The sequence below is a fragment of the Syngnathoides biaculeatus genome, chromosome 5 (genome assembly GCF_019802595.1).
Source record: "Syngnathoides biaculeatus isolate LvHL_M chromosome 5, ASM1980259v1, whole genome shotgun sequence".
NCBI lineage: Eukaryota > Metazoa > Chordata > Actinopteri > Syngnathiformes > Syngnathidae > Syngnathoides > Syngnathoides biaculeatus.
This window is the reverse complement of record NC_084644.1, coordinates 9,766,600-9,793,925: the sequence shown is the minus strand read 5'-3', so window position 1 is coordinate 9,793,925 and position 27,326 is coordinate 9,766,600. Positions and strand designations below refer to the sequence as shown.

Here is a 27,326-nt window from a genome sequence, read left to right as displayed (position 1 = left end):
TCCATTTCCTCATCTCTCTCCTTTGTCGTTTTGTTTTTTTCTGGTCTCGTCTGCAATTCGCTTGCCGCCACCACCGTCACCTCATTACTTTTGCTTATTCTCATTTCCTCATCACTTCCATTTTCTTTTCTCCTCCCATCCATCATTTCCCCCTTGTCTTCCCTCTCGGTGTTTTTTCCACACCTGAGGTGAGAGCGAGGCTTGATGGGAAATGTCTTCGTTTGTAGCTCATCAACACTCACTCATACCCGAATTAAAAAACAAAATAAATAAACAAACTCCAGCATCCTTCCTCATTAATTTGCACTTCTCTCTCACTCCCTCTCTCTCGTGCGCTCTCCCACGTAATTACGAATGCCTTTGATCTGTCCGTTAACCCCCCCCCCCACCCCCGTTAACGCTTCAATTAGTCAGCAGCCATTCAGGTTAGGATTGATCCCAGCCCACCAGACTCTTAATGGACTTAATTAAACAGACGGACCGAGTGTGTGCGCGCATGCATCCGGTGGGGCTGGATGGGGTTACCGTGGAAACACCGCTGCCGTAAACGCGCCACCTCGCGAAACGAAAATAAAATTAAAAAAAAAAAAAAAAAAACACCTAAAAGTCCAAAATAGTTTTTGGTGTGAATTATGAACGAAGACGTCGGCTCGACATTTGCTCGCCACAGGAAGTGATGTCACATTTATTATTCGCCGAAGAGATGGGCTCTTAAGCGCTCGAATGCAGAATAGCGGCAGACTGAGATTTAACACGGCAGACAACAAGGCCTACGGGAAGCTATACTAGTACTGAACGCTCTTTGTATTATTTGCTAGTAGGACAAGAGTAGAACCACTCGGGCCCCAAGTAGAATGACTGTGTCGCACTAGTGATTTTTTCACGACTAGTAGGGATGTTTGCTACTGCTATTTTTCAGACAGATACCAGTATGAGTATCGACTTTTGAGTATGCACAGATGCAGAGAACCGATATATCAGTAAAGTACTTTGATTAAATCAAATTTCAATTAATAATAAAATAATAATAATGTGAACAAAAACTTCTTTCTTTCTGATGCACGTGATGATTCAAAGATATGTTACAGTGTAGCGCCAACTACTGGCACGGAGGACTGATTCAATGCCAGAGTTGTTGTTGCTTTAAGTATCATTTCCTGAAATCAACAGCTCTCACGAGTATACCTTGAAATAAGCCCGATATCATCCCGATACTGATAAATAGTATTGGTACTTGCCCATCTCTAACAACTGGAGCCACTTAAGGTCTACTAGTATGCAATTAAACCTCACTAGTAAACTACTGTGCTGCATTAGTAACATGACTTGGGCCAAACTAATAGGCATATCTGATGCACTAGTAGCCTCCTTTAAGCTATGAACAGCGTCAAAATGAGCACTAATATCCTTGCCCTAGTGGTAGCATAGAGTTGCTTTACACCAGGCGTGCTCAATGCGTCGATTGCGTGGCATTCTTGGTCGATCGAGGGAAGGCATGCCAAAAAAACAAAAAAAAAGACGTCAGGCAATGTTCCCTCTAATCTGTGCGCGTGCGCAATAGTGCACCGCTGATGGAGTCTCTTCGCAGATATTCTGCATTGTGCGCAAAAAAAAAAATAATCCAATGCAAATTGAAAGTATAACATACAGCTGTTCAGTTTGTGGCATTTTGCAATGTGATTCAATGAGTGAGGGATGACTCGTTGTTATATTTAATGGCACAATTCACATATGGACTGTGAAAAATGAAAAGAATCCACTGGTTTCTTTTAGGCAGCACACGGGACTTTCTCTAACAACGACCGCTGCTCCGCCACACTCTCATTTTCCTAGTTTACCTTACACCTGCCCCCTTCGCTCTTAAAGACGTACACTCAATTACGGATGATACACTACTTACGCAGCCCATCAATGTGTTTCATAATGACAGCATCCACCACCGCTGCTTTAGTTAGCAACACAGTCTGCTCAACGTAGAGCAAAGACGAGCTAGACATGCTGCTATGTTTACTTTCGATATTAATGGAGAAAGTTAAAAAATAAAATGCAACGACTGTCAAAGTATGTGAATAATGGAACAAAAAGTGGTTAAACTGGACGAGGTTTTCTATTTTCCGAGTGTAAAAGGTCTGGTCTGAAGTCAAAGTAGAAAGTGCAGCATGAGATGGTGTGGATGAAAGCACAGACAATACGGTGCACAAAAAGCCAATTCTGTATTTTAAATGTAGGAGGCAACATAACATCAACCTGAAAGCGGTTTGGGAGCATCATCATCAACCCCCCTCTGCCTGGTCGTTCGTGAGAGGCTGGCTCCTTGAAAAGTAGATCTTGGGGTAAAAAGGTCTGGGCACCCCTGCTCTACACGAATGCAGAACTTGTCCAACAAGTGTCTAGAACTTTCAAAAAGTAATCTAAAAAATATTACCATTACGGAATAATCATTCTACTAGCGGGCCTTAGACTAGTCTGGACAACCATCATACTAGTACATGAATACTAAGATGGATGTACAATTAATTCTCAAATGACTTTCCAAAAGTTTAATATCTATAAACTAGTACACTATCCAATTATTATACTCACTAGTCCAAAAACATTTTACACACAAATATAACAACTAGGGTGCACAAGCAAAACAACTATCTTATTCCAAAGGTTTTACTGCTCCTGTATGACATTTCTGCCCATTAGTAGGACAATTATGGGATACTAGTAACCCAACTACTACTTACTTGTGAGGGAAACCTGTGCACTAACTGAAAACTGCATGCTACTAGCACCACTAGTGACATTTAAAAAAAAAAACTCCAACAGTGCTTCACCTTTAGTTGTAGTAGCTGAGAGGAGTGTTAATGAGTGATGCGTCCCATAACCGTTGAATACCCGAATGTACTGTGCAACCATGGTTATATAAGTTGTTTTTCACTAACTTGTTTTTCTGGTCAAGACGTCTTGACCGTTTCACTGTCTTGTTCGCATGCATAACATTGTTGTGGGATGTCTTGACAGTTATGGCTGCGTAAGATGTTTTTCAGAGCCTGAAGGACACACTTAAGTGTCAATAGTAAATCAGGAAACAAACGTTGCGGCGCCAGGGGTTAGGGGTAGGCCACCCGCCCTTCCTCTCGCACGCAACTGAAAAGTATGAAAGAGAGATGGAGAGTACAAACAGGTAGAGTCTGCTGCGGGTTGCGTACGGACGCCCAGCTGGTTGACGAGCGGAGCTCTACCTGGGTGTTTGGCTCTCCGCCTTCTCGGCATAGGTAAGGGGCTCATATGATTGATTTCACGCAATGTCAACTGTATTTTGAGAACTTGCATTTGGTCGAAATAAATATGCCAGTTATTGAGGCTAAATAGCATTTGGGAACGTTGGTCTTTTGTTGAGTGTCGTCTTTGTCTCCTGAGCGCCGACCAGCACCGATCCTTTCAATAAAACAGTAGCACACAGTTGTCAACTAGTGCACAATTTTGCTTCATGAATGACGTGTAGTTGTCTTACTAGTATCAAAAAGATGACCTAATAGTGTGCAGAAATGTAGTATAAAACGTGCTACTAGTAAGACACAGCTGTTGTAATAGTGCTCCAGGCCTAATTTCGCACAAACAAAACATCAAGTGCTTTGCTGACAGCTGTCAATCAAACACGGCACACACCGCCATAGGTCAAGAGGGCGACACGAGACCCGTCTCCGTGCCGACAATCAAGCCACAGGATGTCATTGGGAGTCCAAACATAATCCCGTGTGAGTGTCTTTTTGCTCGTCACGTTTACCACATTATTTGTTCAACAGAAAAAAAGGGGGAAAAAAAATTGAAAAATATTCATGATCACAAGAGCCGCTGTATCGGTTGAGGAAGGTTCTGCCCCATCGTGGTTTTCCCGTAAAGGCCCAGGAAGTCTTTTTGAAAATTCAGCCTCCGAAGACATTTGGTAGGTATCAAAAGTAGACCCACAAAAAAAGGTATTGAGAAACCATGCCGGAAAAGACACAGGAAGCCTGCCATTTTGGTTCTAAGCCACCATATGGCTTTATTTTGGCCGTTTCGAGTTCAAAGATGAACTCGTGCTTGAGATTTTGTCCAACTGCTACCAAATTAGAACCAGATATACTTGACATATGGACGACTCTACAGTAGGAAATCAGGAAATTTAGCGCAAATCTCTGTAACCCAGATCATAACATTTTTGAAAATTCATCACCTGCAGCTAGTTTAACTTGGAAATATGATGTTAGGTAGGCATGTCTGAAATAAGTAGAACCATGAAAAAGTCTCAAGAAGTCCTGTCTGAAAAAACACTGCAAGTCAGAGATTTGGGGTGAAAGCGTCCAATTTAGTAGAGTTTGAGGACGCTCATGGAAATGTACAGAGAAGGTCAGAAGAAGCTACATTGTGTCTTTGTGGATCTAGAGAAAGCCTACGACAGAGTACCAAGAGAGGAACTGCGGTACTGCATGCGCAAGTCTGGTGTGGTGGAGAAATATGTTGGAAAAGTACAGGACATGTGTGAGGGCAGCAGAAAAGCGGTGAGATGTGCTGTAGGTTTGTCAGAAGAATTTAAGGTGGAGGTGGGACTGCATCAGGGATCAGCTCTGAGCCCCTTCCTGTTTGCGGTAATAATGGATAGGCTGACAAATGTAAAACTTTCTTCACTCCACACGCGCACGGTAAGGCGGCAAAGTTTGCTGACTCGCCATAAATAAAACAAACTTTGGTCAAGTTAAATCCTGACCAAACATCTTCAGACATCACACATCCGCTTAACTTCGCCACATTTCCATAACACAATAGCATATTGAGCGTTTCATGCACTTGAATGAGCGCGTAATGCGAGCAGGAACCGCAAACGGTCCAACACGTCATCCGTCCGACTCGTCATAATTAGTCAGAATATGTTACAAAATGTCTGAGGGGCAATTCGGCGACATGAAGCAGCCAGCCATGATGCTGCAATGTGTGTGTGTGCTCATGCTTAAGAGAAAATGAGGCGTATTGAGGACATGAAGGCCGTGACAAACGCGGAGTTTATGCCCTCTGTCATGTCGGGAATGACTCACGTGGACACACATATACACACAGGACGCACACGCTCATATTAAGCGCTGCCTGCTGCGAGCCGTCACCCCGCGCCGGACCCTCCGGGCGCCCCGCCGACGCTCGCCCGTCGCGCCCCCGTTGTCGTTTCCCCCACCTCTGAGGACCCGCCCCCTCTCACGCGTGATTGGCAGGGAAGGTTAAAGGGCAGCGCCGTTGTGTGGAAACGTTGAGGGAGGAAAACACAAAAGGCAAAGAGCGAGAATCTTAATTAGCACAAGTCCAAGAAACACGTGGGGGACTTCGTTAGGGACCCCCACAAAGCACTTCCAATGTGTAATTTTGGACTTCGCTGAGATAATGAAGCTCACTTTTGAGGTATTCAACCGTCCATCCATTTTCTGAGCCGCTTATCCACACAACGGTCGTGGGAATCCTGGAATCCATCCCAGCTAACATAGAGCAGGAGGCGGGGTACACCCCGAACTGGTTGCCAGCCAATCACGGGGCACCACATCGAGACAAACAGCCGCACTCACAATCACACCTACGGGCAATTTAGAGTGTCCGATTAATGTTGCATGTTTAGGGGATGTGGCAGGAAACCGGAGTGCCCGGAGGAAACCCACGCAGGCACGGGGGAGAACATGCAAACTCCACACAGAGTGGGTCCGGGATCGAACCCGGGACCTCAGAACTGTGAGGCCAACGCTTTGCCAGCTGATCCACTGTGCAGCCCCTGTCCCTTTATTTCAAACCAAATTTATTTATTGCAATAACTTATAAATAAAGAAAATGAAGTATTTTCCAAGCAATGAGCAATAATTAGTATTTTATTCAAATTACAGTACCAAGTATGATTTTTGTATAAAATGGTTCAAATTTTCAATTTTCGCTCTCACAACTACACCTAGGGACAATTTTAGACTCTCCAATGAATGCATGTTTTTGGGATGTGGGAGGAAACCAGAGTGACCGAAGAAAACCAACACAGCCACAGGGAGAACACGCAAACTCCACGTAAGCGGGGCCGGGATTCAAAACACGGTCCTCAGAACTGCGAGGCAGCCACTCTAACCAGTTGCACCACCAAGAAAAACGTCACCGTTTCAGAAAAATCGGAGAACTTTACAGTGAAAAATAAAAAACGGTCATTATTTGAGTCATAGAGATCATTTTACACAGAAATGTGATTTTTTTTTTTCACGACTACAAATATTCATCGAGTTCTTTCTCTAATACATCAATTTGCATCATTTTACATGTAAATGACGCGTTTTAATGGGAATTAAATAAGAAAAGTGCCTTTGCACACTTGCATGTGTGTTAGTGGGTACGCACACAAGGTACCCTCTTCGTGTGACCCCACCCATAATTGCTGTCAATCAAGAGTGCAAACAAAACAGAGGTTACGCCTCTGAGGAACTGGAAGCGGGCGCTAAGATGGGGGTGGGGGGGGTGGTGGTGGGGGGGCCACCCTGCAGCTTCTCATGGCCGCTCAATGCAGCCTTTTGTGGGGCTCTTTAGCCCACTACGGGGGAGCTTAATTGCCCTGTGCTCCAGGAACCCCAACAATCCCAACAACACAGAACTGAAATGTGTTTCCTGCTTTCACGTGACAGCTTGAACTGAAATTTGAATGATTTAAAAAAAAACAAACAAAAAACCCGAGGCTTCAAAATGTTAGAAAATAGAACTCTTGAACGCTGTGGGCGTGTCCACTAAACTGTCAACTGTCATCAAAAACCAGCACAAATCAATGGCAAAGTCAACCGTACTTGAGATCTTGACTGACACTCATAGTGTATGTCTGTATTTTCTGCACTTTCATATTTCGCATTTTGTCCCCTTAATGTACCTGATGCGAATCCAACCGTCCACTTATGTAAAACCAAGGTATGCACACAAAAACATTAAATCAATTACACGAGCTTCTTTCACATTTATAGTCGTATTATTATCATCTCGACTGTTTTTTGTGCATTCGTTGGTGTGTTAGCCCAGCACGACCCGTCGAAATCTCCCGCCATCTCTGCGGGCCGTTAAATCAGACCAGATGCCTGTTGTGCTAATCCGGCATGCAGCGGAGGGGTTGGGGGGGGGGGGGGGGCCAGCTCAGAGCCCTGCGGTACACCAGGCCACAGAGCGGATTCTGGGGATGTCTGTTTGAGGTTTTTAGGAGACCTGAGATGGTCCCACAACAGATGGATGCTGCTGCTGTTGTGTGTTTTTCTTTGTTTGCTCACGCGTGCGTGTGTATGTGTGTAGTCCAAATAAACAAAACCCTGCCCGCGCTCCGGTGAGCGGGATTACTGTTGTTCTGCAGCTGTTGTGTGTTTCTGGCCAGTAATCCAAAAGCGCGGCATTAATTATTAAATGAACCAGACGCGGCAAAACATAAGACGCAAACGTAAACGTTGAATGCTAACGTTAATCTTGTTCTTTGTAATAATAAGAGGTAAATGGAAAATCATGTAGAGGCAACAGCTAATTTCAGGCTAAATTTGGAGTTAGCGCCTGGTGATAACATTGCTTGGCTCTGGCATTGAGGTAATGCTGGAAGCTAACGTGTATCTTCTTTTGCTGTAATATTCGAGGGACTTTTAGAAGACCTTAACAGAGGTAACACTGATGCTAACTTAAGAAGCTAATATAGGAGCTAAAATTAAGCTAATTTTGATTTATCTTAGCTCCAACCTAAGACGTAATTTAGAGGTAACACTGGAAGCTACAGTTGAAGCATAATTTGGAAGCTAACAGTTAATGTCAGACGATAACGTTGCTTTTCCTTAGCGCTAACACAGGAAATTAAGTTATGAACACAACTTAGAGAGATAAGGTTGAATATTTATAAACTAACTTGATGCTAACTGAAGATGTAAATCTGAAATTAACATGAGAGGCAACCATCTTCTAATTTCAGAATTTAACATTGGACGCCGCAATTGGAGCTAACTTCAAAAGCAAACATCAGGGTTAACATTGGAAGCTAATACCGGGCGTGTCGGCCGTCACGTTAGGGATAACATCGGCAGATAGTGTAGATTTTCGTGATAAGCAATTCATGAGCCTGGGGGTTAGCATTTGAGCTAGTGCTATTACAGAAGCTGGTATGGGAATTTTTTTTTTGAAAAAAAAAAAAAAAAAACAAAAAAAAACAAGCGGGACGGTTCTCTAATGAGGCGTACGGCTGCTATTGCTGGTAATTAAGTCCGCCAGTTCACTAAGAACTAATCCTGTTAGCGAGTGATCGAGGAGGAAGTGTGAGCGAAGGAACCAAGACAAATAAGTGGAAAGCGCGTGAGGAGATGAGAAAACTGAAGGATGGAAGGAGTGGTTCCTCTCCACAGCCCACTTTTATTTCCCAATTAGCTGCGCGGGAAGACGTTACCGGCGGCGCGGCGCGGCGAAGCTTCCTGTTCTTCTGATTAGTTGCCAAATTTGTATCTTGTTCCTTCTTTACAATCTGCTCCACTTCTTCTCATCTTTTGAGCTTTATGAAGACAAATTGGGTGTTAGCGGAGTCTGTCGCGTAAACGCACTTTCGCACGCGCACTTATATAAAAGCGTTATGACCCCAATAAAAACCTCATTCAATTAAATCAGGAGCTCCCCTATGGACAACTTCCATTTTTTTATTTTTTTACAGGCAATTTTTGTCATATTTCAAAGATATGTGACTTCTTATGATGAGAGTGGTGTTCCCCAGAGTGAGGATTGTTACAGTTCACGCTCGTCGTCAGATTGACTTTTGGCAAGAGAAGTGGAACTCTCACTCGACTGGTCGCCAGTCAACTGTAGGGCGAATAGACAGAAACAAGTATGCACACTAATATTTACGTCAAAAGGAAAATTTGAGCTTTTAAAGTGCCACTGTCATGAAATGCATGATTTTTAGTATGTTTTTCATGAAAAAACGGGAGCCGACATGGACCCATCCGTTTTTTTTCCACCACAAAACATGATTTTGACGTATACAGCTATTTGTAACTCCCGCCATGAAAATCCTCGAGGGATTTGTTTTCGAGAAGAAGCGGGAAGTGATGTTACATGCCAAGACCGCCCTCTGGTGGACTCGTTTGTTTCTATTAGTTTTACCTCCAGGAAGGTAGCGCGTTGTTCCTTCGTGTTAGCCAAAATGGCGGCTCGTTGCATTACTGGATATTGCTCAAACACTCGGGAGGGTGGATGTACCCTTCAGTTTCCAAGAGACCCGGTTCGTTGTGAAAAATGGATTGCACGGGTGCAAACGACGAGAGCTTTGTGGGTTCCAAATGACAGGTAGGTGTGTATACAGCGACTAAAAAAAATAATTGTTGCAGGGAGGACATAATCTTTTCAGAACGTAACAAAAGATCCACGTCCATAAGTCTGAGGTGCTAAATGTGTCGATGTGCCCGTTGGCGCCATGTCCGCCGATCACGGCTTTGGCCGGGGTGGCTCATCTATGCCGCGTGGAGGTGGATCAGACGGGGAGGTGGTTTGCCTGCATGTGGTTTGGCCGCGATCCGAATATCATCTAAATATGGCTCGAAACAATAGGGTAATATTGCCCCGGTTACTTCACTCGATTGTGAGATGTTCTCTTCTTTGAAAAGAGCTTCCGTGTCCCATAGTAGGTGGGCAGACGAGCCGCCGCTGAAGCCGTGCCTTGGGGACGAGTACGGCTTTGGCCGGGCTGTGTCATACATAATGTCTGGGAGTCTGTTGTTAGTTAGTTTGCGGTCCCCATATCATCTAAATATGCCTCAACCCGGTTCGTCGTGAAAAATATAGTGCACGGCTGCAAACGATGAGAGCTTTGTGGGTTCCAAATGACAGGTAGGTGGGTATACAGCTATTAAAAAAAAACAATAGTTGGGGGGGGGGGTAATCCATAAATCAGGGTTGCTAAATGTGTCGATGTGCGCATTGGAAGGCTTCCGTGCAGCAGGCGCTGAAGGACGGCCTCCGCAGGCCTTGTAGGCCGGGGTGGCTCATGTCCACCGCGGAAGTGGGGCTTCATCAACGCCGCATGGAGGTAGATAGGGCGGGGAGGTGGTTTGGCCGTGATCCGCATGTCATCTAAATACGGCTCAAAACAATAGTGTAATGTTGCCCGCGAACACTTCTCTCGGTTGTGTGATGTTGTCTCTTCGAAAAGAGTTTCCGTGTTTGAAGGGGCGTGTCCTACAGTAAGGGGCCACAGCGTTTTTTCAATGGCGAATGTCACGGCCAGTAGATGCAACCAATATGGCGACCACTTGGACGTCGAACTAGACTTTCGCAAGTTTGCGCGTGGATGACGCGCTCTCCGCTCATAATTATTTTTATGTGTAGACATTGAAGTGAATAATCTTATATGTATTTGTCATTTCAATATCTATTTTAGAATGTTTATAGGGCTGACACTAGACCTTTAATTAACCTAACACACATGTTTTTGTAATGTGGGAAGAAGCCTTAATACCCTCAGAAAATCCGGGATTCAAAACTGGGCCCGCTCCACTGTGAGGCACATGCTGAACTAACCGCCAAGGTGCCGCGCTCGCCGTTTACTCACTTTATTTCCTCCACACGACTTCCGTTGGAGCAACTTCATCGCTTGAACTACTTGAGCAAACACTTTTTTTTTTTCTTTCCCCAGACTTTGTGTTTGTGAGCGCATTTAAAAGCATCTTTGGCAGCATCTTCTGTGTGTGTCCGGTTGCCTTATCGGTCCCAGTCGCAGGCTCTGGAGCCCTGCGGTATGCATTCCACCAGCTCTGAACACAATGCCAGCTGGCACATGCACACAAACACACACACACACACACACACACCACACACACACACACACACACACACACACACAGTAGCTTGCATTTGGCCCTCACATATCCGAAGATACCCCTGAGGAAGTAGCGACAGAATGAGGAAGAGGAAGAAGAAGGTGCGCCTGATGAAAGCCACCTTTCCGATGGTGAACTTTGACCCAGAGGGTCTGCGTGTGCACGTGCAGCAGTGGGGCTGTAATGTGAAGCAGACGGTTTGCGGGAGGGAGGATAAAGAAGGTGATGATGAGGGGATGAAAATGAGATTCAAATCAAGAGGATGCGGAAGAGGGAGGAACAGCTTAGTGTTCTCACCCTGGCTCACAGTCAAAGGTTCACTGTCTGAATCTTCCCGGTTTCCAGTGAGTCGCCTGAAACCGAGTAAGCGGTGGAGAAAACCGGCGGACGGACGGGTAAAGGGGACAAGATAAGAGGACAGAAATGTGAGCAATGACGAAAAGCGTGCGGAGTGTATTAGGCCAATTTATTAGGCACACCTGCGCAATCGACATGGACAGGGAGTCCTCGGTCTACGACTGAGATCCGTTCCTACAGTAGCGACTGAACTCGAATTTCGACTTTAGTCAGAATTTACATCAAAATACTTTGAATAAAAAAACAAATACATTGAAATAAACGAGATGGTGTACTTAGCATGACTGCCGAGAGGTGGATGGAGAAGAAGAAGAAGGGGAGGCTGCGCTAAGCTATTGCGAAGGAACCTGGTCCTCAATCCTCTCCCCATCCCGACAAGTGTCAAAGAACCTTGTTTTGCAATCATGATATCTGAGAGGAACAGAACCCTCCATCACATGCGCTAAAATATTTGTCTTTTATAATTGTCACCACGGTCGAGCGACTGAAGCCTCGATGGTGTTGGTGTCTCTCCGATCTTTTTACGATCTTGAGCTGCGTTTCCATGGTAATGGATTTTCTTTTGGCTGCAGATGCATTGGTAGAAGAGACAGCGTTCTTCTTTGGGGCGATAATGTCGAAAAAGGAGGGCAAAAAAAAAAAAAATGCAAAGATTCTCCCGGCGCACAAACACGGACGAGCATTAGCAGGACAAGATGTCGGACGGGGGAAGGGCGTTGTAAACTCGAAAAGTGTTATGTCGAGACCGTCTTAACACGAGAGCTCTCTGTATAAAAACAACAAAAGGACATAAAGAAAGAAGCGAGCGATGAGGAAGAGAAACGTTCAATTCATAACGCCTCGTTGCTACGGCTTGGAAAAGTCCCGCATTGAGCTGGTACCTGCTATACTGCAAATTCCCAGCTGCCGGAGCCTTTAAATAAGTATATTTTTGCAGCTCGAAGACGTAATTATGTGTAGTCAGAAGAAAGATACTGGAAAACTCGCATCCACTATTCATCGGCTCGTAGAAGTGAGATTTGGTTGACGGTTGATAGTTGAGAGCGGCGTGATTTCATCTTATTCAGCAGACACAAGCACAGTGTTTGAGGGCAGGAATTTTCACAATTCTGACACTTTATTTTCTACTTGCACACATACTTTTTTACTGTAACATTCAAATGTAGCGTTATTAACGCAAGTCTTCTTTGTACTCTGTCCAATTTTTTGTCACTACAACCTTGGAAGTTTGTGAAGACTGTCATAAATTAATTGAAGATCTGTAAATTGAGTCAGCCTGACCGTTCAACTGCAGCACTTCCTTGGCAAAATGTAATTTTCTGTGTGATGAAAATTGTGCCTCTACTCTTGGAAATACACAATAAAATCTTTATATGTAATGGATTAAATTAGACAGTGGTGGCTTTTATTTTCTCCATTAACACCAGGAGAGGTTAGCGTTGATAGGGTTATTTGGGGGGAGGGGAGGATAGTAATGCGGCTCTAAGCCCCTAGCTTTGTCCCAACACCCTGGTCGTCATGGTAACAGGAGCCATACTTATATGTATGTGAGACGGAATTTCTCCTTTGAAACTGAGTGATTTCAGCCACAGTGAGAGAAGTGGCTATGAAGTATGCTGTAATCTTTTGTGGATTTTAAGCAAAAGAATGTCACCGAACTTTTATCACGACACCTTCGAGCGCTTTCAAATTATGGACGGAAGGAAGAAAAAAAAATCTCTCCTTGAAAGCAAGTTGAAGATGAGGAGATGAAGAAGAGGAAGTGGATGAGGTGCTGGCATGGTGTCTGCAGGCTGTATGTTCAGCTTTACTCCATCAAGCTTGTTTTGGGGTTCCAAAATATAAAAAAAAAAAACAAAAAAAACACCATGCTGAGTCAGGTGTGTGTGAGCTGAAGATGGGGTGAGCGGGAAGATGAAAAGAATGTTGAAGATGAAGGAGGAGGACGGTCACACTGGGCAAGCGAGCAGTCAAATGCGAACCGGTTTGAAGTCCAACGGTCTCGGGACTACAAGCGGTCAAAGGCTCTGGGGGACGTCTAAGGACGCACAAGGGCTGCCTCCAGCTGTTGGGCTGTTGCTCATTAACAATATTTGCCAATTAGGCGGAATTTTAAAAAGCACAACTCAGCGGATCTCGCGTGTTCTCGGGGTATGTTTGGGGGAGAAAAAAAAAATAATATAGCAGCAAAGTTTGGGTTTTAGATGACATACGTTTGCTTCAGCTGAAGACACAGGAGTACGGTGTTGCTATATCGTGGTACATATTTCACACCCTGGGACGATTACCGTTTCGAGGTAGGTTATGGTTTTAAAAAGTCACAGTTTCAAAACCGACAAAAATGTCTCTCTTGGTATTTTTTTACCACGGTTCGGTAATCGAAAGGCATTAAAAGCCAGCATTTAACATAGGAGATGAGATTATGTTAATGTATGAATTCAGACATGCCATTTAAGTATTTGTAATATCTATTAAGTATACCCGCAGTGATGTCAGCGCGGTCACCGCCCGTGTGAGTATCAAGAAGCTTTGAGTTCCAAGGGCCCCTTAAAGAGCAGCTCCCGAGTTTCCCTCAGGTTCAAGTGCTCCTGACCCCCCCCCCCCCCCACCTCGCTCCCCACCCTCAAGTCATTCCTCTTCTGCCGTCTCCTCGCTAACCTGCCACAGCGTGCCCGGGCCGCCGCTGTCATCTCGCCCCACCGCCCCCGTCCATCACCCGCCACCGTCTGTCATCAACCCTTAACCTCCCCACACCACTTGGCGCCGTTTCCCGACACGAGGCCTCAATAGACAACTGCACGCCATCCATCCGTCCGTCTGTCCATTTTCTTTACCGTTTATCCTGACGAAGGCAAGTTGGGAGCCTAGCCGAGAGAACCTTTTCGAGAGAAGTAGTGTACGTCCAGGACTGGTCGCCATCTAATCACAGAGAACATACAGACAAGTACCGTAATTTCTGGACTATAAGCCGCACCTGATTATAAGCCTCACCCAGTACATTTTTTAAAGGAAAACGCATTTTGTACATACACAAGACGCTCCTGATTAAAAGCCACATATGCCCATATTACAACACAAGATATTTACAAAGAAATACGGTACACAGAAGAGTTTTCAAAGTTTTAATAATATACCTTAGCTTTACTTAGCTTTCCAAACGGTGCCTGTGACGTGGCAGTAACACAGCAGGAACACACCAGCACAGCATTAACGCTAGCACAACGCTAACAGGGCCAGATAAAAGAAAAAAAACATACCGGTAAAAATCACTGAGACGCAGCAGTAACACAGCAGCAACACGCTAGCACAGCGCTAACAGGGCCGGTTTAAAAAAAAAAAAAAAACATACCGGTAAAAATCACTGAGACACGGCAGTAACACAGCAGCAATACGCTAGCACACAGCTAACGCTAGCGCAGCGCTAACAGAGCCGGTTAAAAAAACAACAGTAAATGTCACTTCCTTGGCACATATATTCCACCGGTCTCACACTTACCTTTTTTTTCGCACGAGTGCCCCCTAGCGGTCGTTACAAAAAATGCACAAATTAGCCGCATCCCCGCATAAAGTCGCGGCTTATAGTTGGAAAATTACGGTATTCACACGCACGCTTACGCCTATAGGCGGTTCACTCTTTAATCAACATAAAATAAATACATTTAACATTGAGGGCAGTGTGGGAGGATGAAGACTTTTACTTTTGTTGATTAAAAGGTACACAATAACTCATATGTCATACAAGTTTAGAGGAGGCACCTACTAATACAATTTCTTTAAATGTTAAAAAAAAAAAAACAACAACGACAACTAAGAAACATGTCTGTTGGTTACCATATGCTAGAAAAAAAAAGTGGAAAAATGAACACGTACACAGTTATTCCTAATGTTAGCGTAGTTTATAGGGAATTGCATCGCCGGGGGGGAAAAAAAAAATGGGAACGCTTGTGAGAATGATGCAATGCAGTTTGCAGGTGTGCCTAACGTTGTGGCCGACGAGTGACTGCATTTTAAGGGGTGACGGGATTTCGGGTGACGGGGCGTCCGTCATCAACACAGCCACAGAAAACATGCACACATGCGTAAGCACACGCACGCACGCTCTCTCTCTCTCTCTCTCTCTCTCGCTCTTTAAAAGGCGCCTCTTCACTTCTCATCGAGAAAAGCACGCTGGTAAAAAAACAAAAAGTTTGTTCAGCAAATGACGTGAATGAAGCTGTGCTTCGAAGTATTTCTGGTTAAAATTATATCTATATTTTTTTGTAACTAAAAAAATTGATGTAATTTTTACCCCCAAAAAATTACTAAAAAAAATAGAATATAATTTTTTTTCCTCCCCTAAAAATATTATGTTTCTCAAAAATAAACCGGTATTGCATCCAGGGGGAATAAAAAAAAAGATTCCTTTAAAGAAAAAGTCATTTTAAGAAAAAAAAGTAATTTTGTGAGCAAAAAACCTGGTTTATATTTCCATAAAAGAACTAAACAGAACAACCAAAAAAAGTGACATGAATATATTAATTTTTTTCCAGAAAGTGATTTCATTTGAAAAAAAAATCCCAATTTTAGGATACTTTTTTTTCTTTTTTTCCAGGTATTTTCAACATTTTTTTTTTCATTTAGAAAAAAGTTATGTTACCAGCAAAAAGACATACTCTTAGTGATGAGTAGCAATTTTTAATTTAGGAAGGCAAGTGCAGTAACCGTCATCTCATAATCTTTTGGCTCCCCTCCCAAAAAAAAAAAAAAAAAAAAAAAAAAAATCAAGAAATTGCTCCTTTTTTAATAAAAACTTTCATCCCATTATAGATACATTATAGAAACACTGTTTGGAAGACCACATTTTTTTACTCTGAAAAGTACAACTTTATTGTTATTTTTTACTGTTGTCTCCGCAGATATGAAGAGAAGACACACTAGATATGTCAGCGGGCTACAACAGCCCAGCCAAGTGGCATCCCTCCGCGACGCCCATGATGGTTAACGTTCCTATAAAAGGTAATGTATGGAAGTAGATTAGTGCCACCAGGATTTGAATTTGAAATGTAAAGTGAAATAGGATTTGAATTTGAAATACTACAGAAAAAAAGGATTTGAATTTGAAATGTAAAACGATCACATTTTCAACAGTTGCTTCAATTCGCTGGCTGAAATTCATCGTCTGTGCCAGCAGGCAGGGTTACTTCAGGTCAGGACAAAAACACCAAGCCAATCCAGTTACGCTTTCTTAGTATGTGACGTCACGTGACTAAGAAAGCGTAACTACGATTGGCTGGCTGTTTGCTTCGGACCTGAAGTGACCCTGCCTGGTGGCACAGATGGTGAATTTTAGACAGCGAATTGCAGCCGGTCGAATTGTTAACATTGAAAAATTACACTGAAATAAAACTATTGAAACTATTTTACATTTCAAATTCAAATCCTGGTGGCACTAATCTACTTCCATACAATGCATCAACGTTGAAAAATGAATTTTTAACTCAACCTTGCTCTCGAGAGAATATTTGCAAAAAAAGCCACGTCGTATCCGCCAACTGCATGTCCGTCCCTATAGTTCTCTTTGATGGCATTTATGATTGCCATGGGAACCAAAACACCGCAGATAATACAAGGTTATACGAGCAAACACTACACCATGACAACAAGATTGCGTTGTGTCGCGCGGTCGTGACATCGGTGACACCAATGCACGTGCGCGCGTGCAAGCATTCAGCAGGCGCTACTGGATGTTAGCGCTTGCCGAGGCTGGACCTCTTGGCACGGATCCCTCCACGCGCACACAGTCAGGAGACGACTTGGTGTTAACGACTGTTGAGGCCGGACCTCTTGGCACGGAACCCTCTGCGCACACCTCTTCATCGTGGAGCTGGTAATCTAATATGAAACAGGTTTGTGTTTGCGACACTGCGACTTCAAATCAGCTCTGACAAGACGACCACCGCTCGCAGCCTCGGGCTCTTCTCCGTGCGTGCGTGTGTGTGTGTGTGTGTTGTCGTCCCTGAAGAGTTTTGTGAATCTCCAAACAACTATAGACCTTTATTATCACTGAAATGTGTGTTTGTGTGTGTGTCCGCACAGGTTCATTGTCATAGTAAATCTACCTCTCTCCGCATGTTTGTGTTTACTGTGTGTGTGTGAGAAGTATCTTTATGAACACTAGTTGCATCATAACTCACCGTGTGTTGCAATGCAGTTCCAATACCAATTGGGACAATAATGTGTGTGTGTTTGTAGTGTCTTTTTGGGCACCGTCCCAGACTTTTTTCTAGTGGTTGTGCTGATTTCTATCGTGCAAGGTAGTGGTTGTCGTTAAAGGTCCACTGTCATGAAATGGATGATTTTTAGTATGCCATTAATGAAAAAACGGCAGCTGACATGGACCCGTGCGTTTTTTCACCACAAAACGTGATTTTGACGTATACAGCTTTTTGTAATTCCCGTCATGAAAATCCTCTCGAGGGATTTGTTTTTGAGAAGAAGCAGGAAGTGACGTACATGGCAGGACCGCCCTCGAGTGAACTCGTTTGTTTCTATTAGTTTTACCTACGGGAAGGAAGCTCGTTCTTCCTTCGTGTTAGCCAAAATCCCGGCTCTTTGAATTGACGGACATTGCTCGAACACTTGGGAGGATGGATTTACCCTTCATAAGTTTGCAAGGGACCCGGTTTGTCCTGAAAAATGGATTGCACGGGTGCAAAGGACGAGAGCTTCGTGGGTTCCAAATGACAGTTAGGTGTGTCTAAAAAAAAAAAAATAGTTTGGGGCGGACCACGTAATCGGTCTCTCATAACGTAACAAAAGATCCGCTTACGTACGACAGGCGTGCTAAATGTGTCGATGCTCGCAACCGAAGGCTCTCACGTCAGCCCGCGGACGGCAGCGGCTATGAACAACGCTCCCGACAATGGCGCACTCAGCCGCATGCGGCGACATCGCCGTAAAGCGCCCCGGGAAGCCGCCATGATAAACCACCCCGGGGCCGAAAATGGCGGGGCGCGACGGCTCATCTCCGCCGCGGAAGCGGATCGGTCGGGGAGGCGGTTTGGCCGTGATCGCATATCATCTGAATATGGCTTGAAACAATAGGGTAATATTGCCCCGGTAACTTCACTCGGTAGTGTGATGTTCTCTTCTTCAAAAAGAGCTTCCGTGTCTGAAGGGGCGGGTTCGTCTCCCATAGTTAGGGTGCACCGTATGTTTTCAATGGCGAATGTCCGCGGTGACGTCAGCTATTGCGAAGGAACCTTCTTGACCAGTATCAAAGAACCTTGTTTTGTGATGATTGTATCCGATATAGGAACGGAACCCTTCCCATCCGCTAAAATATTTGTTTTTAATAACTGTCACCACGGTTGACCGACTGAAGCCTCGGTGGTGTTGCTGTCTCTCCTTTCTCCGATCTTTTTATGATCGTTAGCTTCGTTTCCATGGTAATGCAGTCACTCACATTTGAAAAATGTATGGGTGTGGTCAGTCATGCTCGCAGATAGTTTGCACGTGTGATTAGGGATGGAATCTCAAGACTTTATTGGATTGATATAACTGTAAATTAAAAATAAAATAAACAAATACATAATTAAAATAGAAATAAAACAAAAAAATTCTAACTCAGAAATGATCATTTCCAATTTCAGCTGATATTAGTAGAACATGATATAAAACGGAATTTAAAATTTTTCATCAATAAAAATTCTTGATCTGACAAACTTTATCTGAAGAAAAATTCAATGCGCCGGCCTGTCAAGGAATAAACACGAACGGTCTATACTCGCAATGTTTTGAAAATGCATAATCGGCGTTCGTAGCAACAAGCTAGCGGTAGATTGTAACAAACATTCCTGTCGCCAATCATGATGAGTTGTTGTGGGGGGAGGGGGGGTCTGGGGGGGGCACGCATCACGGGACTGCCGTAAATAGGAGGCCGGCTTGCTGGAACGCACCTTTATGTGCGTGCGCTCGACGTATTGGCTACACCTGAATCAAGCGACGAAGTGGATGATAGTCTAACATCGTTTTTTGGGGGTTGGGGGCACGCCGTCACACTGCCTCGCGATCGAGCACCTCTAGTGTAACTGAATTTCCTTTGCCGTGGCTCATGATGTTGATGACTTTCGACGTAAATGCGCTCGCAGTACGTGAAGCAGCTCCAAACGTGCACTTTCGGCCTAACTTCCGTACACGCTCAGTACGGTTAACTTGCATTTCCTGTTTCCGGGTGAATGCTGGTTGTTTTGGAGCAGGCTTGTTTAGTTAAAGATGTTTATGACATAAACACGTAAATTAATGTCAAGACTACACAAAAATAAGCGACGTCTTTCAATATCTATTTTTTCTACTCGTAACTAAATGTCTAAAAATGGGGGCGAAAAATGCAAAGATACTACCGGCGCACAAACACGGACGAGCATTAGCCAGACAAAATGGCGGACGGGGGACTGCGTTGTAAAGTCGAAACGTCTTAGGTCGAGACCGTCTGAACCCGAGGACTCGCTGTATTCATTTTGATCGTTAAGTTAAAAATGGGGGGGTAACCGTGTATTGTAACCATGGCAACGCAATGTGATTGACAGTCAACTGTCATCGTATCAAAGAAGTTGACATCAAAGTGTGTGTTTGTGGATTTTGACACATGCGTGGCATGTGTGTGGGCCAGAATGTGTCCATGTGGCAAAAGAAGCATGTGGGTCAGGTTTCCAGGGACTGCTGACAGCTGGCTAAACATGTGGGGGGGAGGGGGGGGGGTGATGGGAGTCAGTGATGATTGAAGTAATTATGACAACACTCCCGCTTGTACTTTTTACTTGTGCCTTAATTGACTACAAATGACCTGCATTCACCCTTGCAACCTGGCAATGACACAAACATCCCACAATGCAACACTACAGGGGGATGCCATTGAACAGCATACTGCATTATGTATTACATGTATATGTTATGTTATAATTGTGAGTAAATTATTATTTAGACTATATACCAACATATGCGGTTTAAATACTGAAGTCCATCATGAGAATAAAATTCATATTACTCGTAAAAAAACAAAAAATACATATATATATATATATATATTATATATATATATATATATAATATATATATATATATATCCATCCATCCATTTTCTTATCCTCACATGGGTCGCGGGGAGTGCTGGAGCCTATCCCAGCTGTCGACAGGCAAGAGACGGTACAATTGCAGAATATATATATATATATATATATTATATATATATATATATATATATATATATAATATAAAATGGCGGCACATGAAGAGCGGTGGCCTCACAGTGCGACTCTTTGTCTCTATGTGCCCTGCGATTGGCTGGCAACCAGTTCAGGATGTACCCCGCCTCCTGCCCGATGACAGCTGGGATAACCCTCTCCGCGACCCTTGTGAGGATAAGCGGTAAAGAAAATGGATGGATATATATATATAGATGGTTTAGTTCCTTCAAAAAACGACTTCAGAATTCATGATGAGAAATTTAATATTTAAATAAAAACACAAACTTTAAATGATGAATGAAGTAATAAAATTCATTTCAAAAGCAAAAACTCAAGTCAAAGAAAGATGCTGTCATGTAAAATGTACATTTTAAAATTAAAACTGTGACCGTGTAAACATTTCAAATGTATGAATAAAAATTCAGTTTTCACTTGAAAAGGAATTTAAAAATTTTGAAAGTAAATTCAAACCTAAAAATGTAAACAAAAAATGTAGATAAACATATACATGTAAATTAAAAAGATTGTTTAAAAATATCTGTACTGAATATCTATTTTTATCAATTTACAACTAAATGTAATTTACAATTCTTTGCACTTAATTAATGCATGGAGCTTCTAGTTATGTGACATTTTTAAATTGAAAACAAATATGGATGTATAAAAATATTAAAATACAAACTTAATACAAAAAAATACAAATACAGAATAGAACAATTTGGTTTTGATTCTATTAGATCCAAACAGTAAGTGAAAATACTGGAAATAATACAAATCTTTCCTAAAAATGTTGTGTTTGTATTTGAGTACAATTTGCTTGATTTAAAACTCCCTTGACTTTACAGTTAAAGTTCTGTGCACAAAGCTGAGGTTCCCGAAGTGATTTCTTTTTGAAGTACATCCAGTTTATTAAAAAAGTTCTCGACTTCTGATCACTCGGTTGCCTTGGGAGACTCTGATCCCGCCGAGGAGACGCACTGGGAGCAGATAAGCTGCTGGCCGGAGGGAGCAAATCTTGCCGGTTTCATCCCTCGGTCCTCCTCTTACCCTGCAGAGGGACTTCCCGAGGGGAGGGGGAGGGGGGGGGGAGGCCACTGCGAGGGGACCAGATAGGGCAGGCGGCGTCACGGTGGCGATTGACAGACGGGCTGAGAAGACGTCGCGCTTTTGAACAGGATTCGCCACGCTGTTCTTGAAAGGACTTTGTTCGAGTCTGCTCGACAAACTTCAAAATCATGACGATAAAAACCCAATGGTGAGCCGTCCTTGGCAACAAGATGACACGACACGGTCGCAAAGCACTCCGTTTGTCTGAATGGACAGCCTCAACTCACTGCAACTAGTTGCCACGAGATGGCAAAGCACCGCTTTTTTCTAAATGAAACTCCTCAACTCACTTTGACATTGTTCCTCGTACCAAGATGCCACAGCATGGCAGCAGAGCACTACTTTTGTCTAAATGTAGACCTCAAGTGGATTCGACACAGTTCATTGGCATCAAAATGCCACAAAATGGTGCCAAAGCACTATTTTTTTCTAAATAAAGCTCCTCAACTCACTCGAACAATAGTTCCCTTCCATCTATCCAGTCCGCATGAAGCTGAATCAACATGGAAGAGCGAAAGGTCAAATGAGCATCACTAAGCTGGAGGAGAAGAGCAACGCGGAGACAATTAGCCAGCACACGTCAACACACATGCGTTAAAATTATGCATGTGTGTGTTTGCCCAACAGGGGGACACGTCTGCGTGGGTGTGGTTGGCGGGACACACACACACACACACACACAGCACATGTGCAACATCTAACGCTCTAACTCACACCACAGCTGAGCTCCAATTTGTGTGTTAATTGTGGAGGGGAATCTGCAGGGGGAAGGGAAAGTGCGTTGATGTGTCTGACATGTCTATTTTTATTGACATTTTGATTTTTCTATTTACTACACATTTATTTAACTTATCCAGTGACAGTATATTAACTATCACGTACATGTTTTTATTTAGGGAATATTTTGCATCATATTTACCTTCAGTTTTTCATAAATGTCTGATTGAAGGATTTTTTTCAAAATTGATTTAGAGCATTTTTTACTTATTTTATTCATGTATTATTCATTCATGAATCCATCTATCCATTTCCTTAGCCGCTTATCCTCACGAGGGTCTCCGGGAGAGCTGGAGCCTATCCGAGCTGTCAACTGGCAGGAGGTGGGGTACACCATGAACTGGTCGCTAAGCCAATCCCAGGGCACATAGAGACAGACAACAGTCGTACTCACAATCACACCTTGGGGCAATTTAGAGGGTCCAATTAATGTCGCATGTTTTCGGGATGTGGGAGGAAACCGGAGTGCACACCCGGAGAAAAGACGCGCAGGCACAGGGGAGAACATGCAAACTCCACACAGGCGGGGCCTGGATCGAACCCGTATCCTCAGAACTGTGAGCACGCTTTACCAGCTGATCCACCGTGCCGCCCATCATTTAAAATGTCTTTTTAAAAATATTTTTCTACATACACATTTGAAATATCCATTTATCAATTATAATTATTTTTGTATTCATTCTATTTTTACAATAACATTTCTGGTTGTATTTTGAACTTTTTTAAATGAATTATCCATTACGTATTTTTCTTCTACATCATATCTAAAGACTTTTTATACAACAACAACAACTCAAAGAAGACTAACTTTTTTAAAATTTTATTTGATGCTTTTGAAGGTTCACCGCTAGCCAGAGGATTTTCTTTTGTCAATGTGGTGCTGTTCGCGCTCGAGGTTGCACGGGATGCGTGCGGATGCCGATTGGACGACCTTGTCCTAGTTGTGAGCGGCCTCGCCCGAGGCTGCGGCCGATTGGCCGTCAATAAGCTATTAGGACGTTCCGCTCGGGCCAAAGAGAAGCAATGAAGACTCAAAAAAAAAAAAAAGCACGCTGGAGCCTGGATAGCGCCGCCTAGAGGACGACAGGTTCATTACAGACATGCTTGTATTAAAATCCATCCAGTCATTTTCTTTGCTGCTTATCCTCACGAGGGTTGCGGGGAGAGCTGGAGCCTATCCCAGGTGTCAACGGGCAGGAGGCAGGGTACACCCTGAACTGGTTTCCAGCCAATCGCAGGGCACATAGAGACAAACAGTCGCACTCAAAATCACACCTAGGGGCAATTTCGAGTGTCCAATTAATAGTGCATGTTTTTGAGATGTGGGAGCAAACCAGAGTGCCCGGAGAAAACCCACACAAGCAAGGGGAGAACGTACAAACTCCACCCAGGCGAGTCTGGGATTGAACCCGGGACCTCAGGACTGTGAGGCCAACGCTTTACCAGCTGGCCCACTATGCCGCCTAAATTAAAATGATTAAAGTAAATATTTATAAAATAAATTCAGATGTGACAGCCATAACAAATTACATCATTAAGAACTTAAATTATCTTTATTTATTTGCACTTGTGAAACATCACAATAGGCTCCCCAGGCGTTGGATTACAAACAAAAACCACGACGCGTTTTGTCAAGTTTGAAGCGGAGCTCCTGTAGGCTGGTTCGGCGACATTTTTTGGCACACACAGATGACAGGCCATGACAGCCCCTGTTGTTTCAGACATGTTTTGTGTACAAAAAAAGAAAAGTCACTTTGGAAACTGTGCTTTTGTGTAGGGCGGTGGTGCAGTGTGCAGTCATGTGGCTGTCAGGCTCCCTCTGATTGGTCAAATGTCATGCAACATATTTCAGATAGATAGATAGATAGATAGATAGATAGATAGATAGATAGATAGATAGATAGATAGATAGATAGATGATAGATAGATAGATAGATGATAGATAGATAGATAGATAGATAGATAGATAGATAGATAGATAGATAGATAGATAGATAGATAGATAGATAGATGTAAAATAAAAGTAACAGAATGCATATTGATGTAGTAACTGTAAGGGAATTGATTTTGTGCTTTACTTACCACCACTACTGCTGTTAAGCAATCCGAAACAAAACATAGACTGCCTAGCTCATTTGTGTAGCATTAGTTAGCATTGATGCTCAACACAATGTGTGTGTATATATATATATTTGGGTATGTAAATACACATATACACACACACAAAATTAAAAAAAATACTTTTTTGTGACACTGCTTTGGTCCCCTTTAAAAGGTCATAGCAGGGAGCGTCAGCATGTGGCCACCATAATTTATCCCGCGGCATTTTCACACACACACCACACACACACACACACACACACACCACACACACACACACACACACACACACACGGACCAGCAAGAAAACACATATCCAGAGTGGTGTGATCAATGTTGGTGACAATGACAGACAGATAAATGCACTCTGTGACGCTCAGCTGCCTCCAGGACACACAATTTGATGGTACTTGCTACTGCGTGCGCACACACATACACAAACACACACACAGGCACACACAAGCTGTGGCAGGTTGCTTCGTGCCTTTGGCTAAATCCACAAATAAAGACAATGAAATAAACCGGAGCGACAAAACTTGTATGTAACCTCAGGGCTTGCACAGTCGCACCCCCTCCGCCTCCCAAAAAAAAGTGACAACACGACCGGACGCTTTGTGTGCGCGCGTGAGAGTGTTTGTGTATCCACAGTCTGTGACTATAAATATTAGTTAACAGCTTAATGAGGGCAGAGTCGGCTGCGCTAACTGTGGCCGACGGGAGCGTTTTTCTCATTTCGTTGGGCTCGTCGTTATTTTCGGTGCACGTACAGAAAGGCTTGTGTTGATATCATAAAAGCCGTTTTGAATATAGATTTACTGTCAGAGTGCCACAATGTACGCATTTTTCGAGTTACGGAGCCATCACTTGTTTGACTTTTTGTTGCTAGCCAAAATTTGAGCGATGATTGATCTTCAGATAATCTGCTGCCCATGTGAAATGAAAAAATATGGACGAATTTAAAGTATTGTAATGCCCGTGTAAATAAATGTGTTGGCGTGTCAAAATATTGCAAGCTCTCTGGATGAAAATGATCTATGTATTAGCTCTGTAGCGCTGCCGCTAAAAATGTTTCTTGCTGTTGTGTTCTCAGTGTTGTCCTGTGAAATAATAATCAAAGTCGTCCTTTTTTTTCTGTGCGCAGTTTGAGTTTTTTTGTCTGAGCTTTCAGCTCATTAGAATCCTTTTGTCTTTGGGTGCGACACTGATCTTTATTCGGCGGAATTAATCGTCTCTCTTGCGCTGCAAAGACAACTTTACGGGACTATAAACGACTGTTTGTGTCTGTGATCAAGTCTTTTCTTTGTTTTTTTTTTTTCCTACCCGTCAGGCACAGAAAAACAACTCGTGATTCTCTTTTAGCCTCAAAGTGTGTCGCCGAAGGCTGGTTGATGTCAGGGAGAAGCGTAAAATGGTGAATGTTTTCGCAGCGTAAAATGGTGAATGTTTTCGCAACCGCAAGATTTCGCACTGCGACACGGCGTCCCGCGCCGCATTCGGATAACTACGCGACGTAGGGCGACAATTTCTTTCATCTCAACGGGCTGGGAGAAATTAATGCCAGGTGTCAAACTGTCCCAGTCACGACATGATAGCTACACAAGCTCTGTTGGATTTCTGATGCTAGCTTCAATGGCAGAATATCTGTGGGAACAATTTGGTCCGCCCTATTTGGGTGTCAGCGTCATTTGTACAGACCGGCAAACCCCGGAAAAGGCATGACGGGGGTGAAAGCGACTCTTCTGTTGCCCAAGTGTCATCCCTATAAACATTCTAAAATAGATATTGAAATGCAAAATACATGTAACATTATTCACTTCAATGTCTATACCAAAAAAATCAGTATGAGCAGAGAGCGCGTCATCTATGCGCAAAGTTGCGGAAGTGTCATTCGACATCCAAGTGGTCGCCATATTGACTGCATCTCCTGCCCGTGACGTCACACTGGGACATTCGCCATTGAAAACACGCCGTGGCCCCTACTGCGGGAGACGAACACGCCCCTTCTGACACGGAAGCTCTTTTCGAAGAAGAGAACGTCTCACAATCGAGTAAAGTGACCGGGGCAATATTACCCTATTGTTTCGAGCCATATTTAGATGATATGCGGATCACTTCTAACTGCCAGCAGACTCCCAGACAATATGTATGAGCCAGCCCAGCTGAAGTCGCGCTCGTCCGCGAGGTACAGCTTCTGCGGCGGCTCATGGGACACGGAAGCTCAGCCGAAGCTATGATCGGCGGACACGGCGCCGACGGGCTCATTCACACATTTAGCACGTCTGACTTACAGACATGGATCTTTTGTTACGTTCTGAAAGGATTACGTACCCACCCCCAACTATTGTTTTTTTTTAGTAGCTCTATACACACACCTACCTGTCATTTGGAACCCACGAATCTCTTGTCCTTTGCAGCCGTGCAATCCAATTTTCATGACGAACCTGGTCTCTTGTAAACTTATGAAGGCTAAATCCATCCTCGCGAGTGTTTGAGCAATATCCAGCAATGCAACGAGCCCGAATTTTGGCTAACACGAAGGAACAACGAGCTACCTTCCCGCAGGTAAAACTAGAATAAACATACAAGAACGCTTGAGCACGCTACTGCCTCCAACGTCACTTCCTGCTTCTTGTCGAAAACGAATCCCTCGAGAGGATTTTCATGGCGGGAGTTACAAAAAGCCATTTACGTCAAAATCACGTTTCGTGGTGAAAAAAACGGATGGGTCCATACCGGCTGCCGTTTTTTCATTAATAACATACTAAAAATCATCCAATCTCATGACAGTGGACCTTTAATTTAGCTTAGTTTGTCAAAGATATCCAAGCAAGAGTTGAACACCTGTTTCTGGTTAAAGTACATACATTAGCCTAATTTATCTTTGGATTTCTTTCCCTATACCATACTTGAATTG

General features: G+C 43.5%; 1 protein-coding gene and 1 long non-coding RNA gene across 3 annotated transcripts in view; one reads left to right on the top strand and one right to left on the bottom strand.

Annotated features, from left to right (window-relative positions):
- The window catches only part of si:dkey-22o22.2 (neural-cadherin), a 124,950-nt gene that overhangs the window by 90,118 nt on the left and 7,506 nt on the right, over positions 1-27,326 (bottom strand). The gene's annotated exons all lie outside the window — the stretch shown is intronic.
- LOC133501010 (uncharacterized) overlaps positions 3,185-27,326 on the top strand; it is a 30,308-nt gene continuing 6,166 nt past the window's right edge. Inside the window, exons 1-2 of the long non-coding RNA XR_009795072.1 lie at positions 3,185-3,263; positions 16,100-16,199. This is a non-coding gene — a long non-coding RNA (uncharacterized LOC133501010). The remainder of the gene's footprint in view (positions 3,264-16,099; positions 16,200-27,326) is intronic.